General features: G+C 40.2%; 1 protein-coding gene across 1 annotated transcript in view; it reads right to left on the reverse strand.

Annotated features, from left to right (window-relative positions):
• ZFC3H1 (zinc finger, C3H1-type containing) overlaps positions 1–2635 on the reverse strand; it is a 42652-nt gene extending 40017 nt beyond the window's left edge. The window contains exon 1 of the mRNA XM_008945599.1: positions 2597–2635. The gene's annotated coding sequence lies outside the window, so the exon portion shown is untranslated. The remainder of the gene's footprint in view (positions 1–2596) is intronic.
• Between the last annotated feature and the right edge of the window lie 10 nt (positions 2636–2645).

Raw genomic sequence — 2645 nt, forward strand, 5'->3', positions numbered from 1 at the left:
CAAACATTAGTGATGTTGAGAGTCACAGGGAAGTCTGAAGCTATTAAGTGATTTAACGATTAATAAAAATATGTCTGTTATTTGATATTGAAATGATTCAATAGCTTCTACAGTAATCTAGAGTTGGGTAACAAGACAAAGCTTGGAGATTTTTTTTTGTCCTGAGGAGAATACAATTGCTAGCACTCCCACAATGGTATTAATCAGAAATCCCATGTTTCACCTGTGTAGGTTTTTTTTTATATGTGGTTCTTTACACAGAATACAAGACTCCATAGAGTGCTATGAAAGGCAGACAGGCACACATACATTAATACAAGGTACTCCTCAATCAGCTCCAGATTTCATCCTACAACCAAAAAAAAAATGGAGACCTACTGAAAGAACCAGGGGGTTAGAAGTGAAGAAAAATGTACACTGTAAGGAGTTCAGAAGTCAATGGAAACAGGCGGAAAAAAAAAAAAAAAAAAAAAAAAAAATCACATTTTTGTCCCATGTTAGATTCAGAATTCCACAATTCTCTATGCAAGAATTTCTGCAGAACGGCTATCCAACAGCTTCATAGTAAAGTTGCTAGGAATTAAAAGAAAAAAGCCTATTAGAAGTTAAGACCCAAGGAAGAGCAACAAGAACTCTGTGTTCCACTGTGTAATTTACTCTCATTTCTACATATACTCCTACAAAGCACTGTGCATAGTACTAGTTCCAAGCATAAAGAAAAAAAGCCACCTCTCTTTTAGCAGACACTTAAACAGTTCACTCTCTTAGGGGAATTCCAAACACTACTCTAGCCCACAAGCCTCCCTGTACCAGTTGATGTGAAGGTCTCTTCTGAAGTCACATGCCCAAGAACTACGCCCCTAGTCTATTAATATTAGCAACATGGAAGTACCTTAATATTAGGAATACTGTAATATCAACTCCTTTAGGGGTCAAGGATATGAAAAATACAGAAAAGAACTCACACTGAGAAACAATCATGGGCCTTTCTTTACTATATAATCCATAAACTGTATGTCACTTATTAAAGAGCAATAGTGTTAAAACTTTATCATATTTACACATAAAACTGCATTTTAAGTATTGGGAGAAAAAAAAAAAAAAAAGGCTTTCACTTTCTGCTTTTGGTTTGAAAATAGAATTACTGTTTTCTAAATGTTCCTTTAATTACAAGGGAGAAGACTCTATTACAGTATTAACAAGCCAGATGATCAATCTGTTTGCCCTGCAGATTACTTATTACACACAAAGTAACCATTTTCTGGTACCCAGAGCAACACAGCAAATTACTAGCCTTGAAAGTCTATTTTCAGCACTAGAACAGTCTTAGTATGCAACCCTGGGCAAATCACATCTCCACTTGCTGCCCCTTGAAATAAGATCCTTAAACAAGTTCTTAGAAAGACTGCAGTAATGCTGTAACTTTACCAGATGAAATTAAATAAAAGCACCTCTTTATCACTAGTTTACATATTCCAACCACGTTCAAAAAAAAAAAATTACACTGATAAATCATCTTGTATCTAAAATAATAAAAAGATCCAAAGAGTAGCTTTCAAAGTCTTAAGAATTAGCACACACAGGAAAAAACTCCTGTTCTTGAATCAGAAGGATCTTGGGATCCTTTAATTAGTCATACAGAGGACAATAAAATACTGTAAGGCTCTGTAGAATAGGTTTGAACCACTAGTCTCTCATCCTGCTTTTTACACTTGTCTACGTTTTCAGTTAGGCAACAATGCAACTACATTTAGTTTTAGTAGCAGGCTGCCCCCAAGTTACACATGACATTAGTTCCTTGTATTTTATTCTATCGCAGAGCTGGAAAACAAGAGGAGCTTTTTCCATCACTTTTGCAGTTCCTACTCCTTAAAGGAGGAAATATTAGAACTCTATTAAAAGTCACCCAAGCAACTCTAAGATCAAACAGTGGTGAACATCCTGCAATAAGCACCGAGTACAGCTTTACAGAGAAACAGAGTTTTCCTACGTTACCCAAACCCCCATATAAGCCATAGTCTGTGCATGCAGTCCCAGTGGTTTAGCTCTGAAGTTAGCTTTAGCTATGTGCAACAGCCTCTGAAGGGCTGGAAGCGAAAATGAAACAGTGGAAAAGAACAGTGGATACTTCATTGCCCAACAAGGGAAATTAACAAGCTTAGGGGCTTAACTTTACAACCGTGGACTTTAATCATATATATTAAAACTGCCGCACCAAAGACTGACCCCACTTCACAATATTCTGACTTCGGGCTAGAAGAGCAGCCACCTGGGACACAGTCGACTAAGACTTTGTTTCAGGCTACACTTTTTCCCCTAGACGGGGCTGAGCGGACAGGTTGTAAGCCAGGTCACGGAGTAATCCTAGACTTCCCAGCAGCCTCCCCTTGAGAAGCTGGGCCCACTGCCCCAGCCAACCCCTGGGACTGGAAGGGGAGCCTCCCTCCCCGTTACCGCTACGGGAGGCCTAGTGCCAGAGAGGGAAGGAAAACGGCTCTTCCTAGAGCTTTCGGCCATAACGCAGCACCGACACACCCAGGCCCACCCCAGCAGCACGGCCTCCCCGTCTCCGCTCCCCCTCACGTCTCAAGGATACATTTTCGAGGCGACGGCTCCCTCCAGCCCTGGCTGCTACCGAATCCGCC

The sequence above is a fragment of the Merops nubicus genome, unplaced genomic scaffold (genome assembly GCF_000691845.1).
Source record: "Merops nubicus isolate BGI_N331 unplaced genomic scaffold, ASM69184v1 scaffold10858, whole genome shotgun sequence".
Taxonomy (NCBI): Eukaryota; Metazoa; Chordata; class Aves; order Coraciiformes; family Meropidae; genus Merops; species Merops nubicus.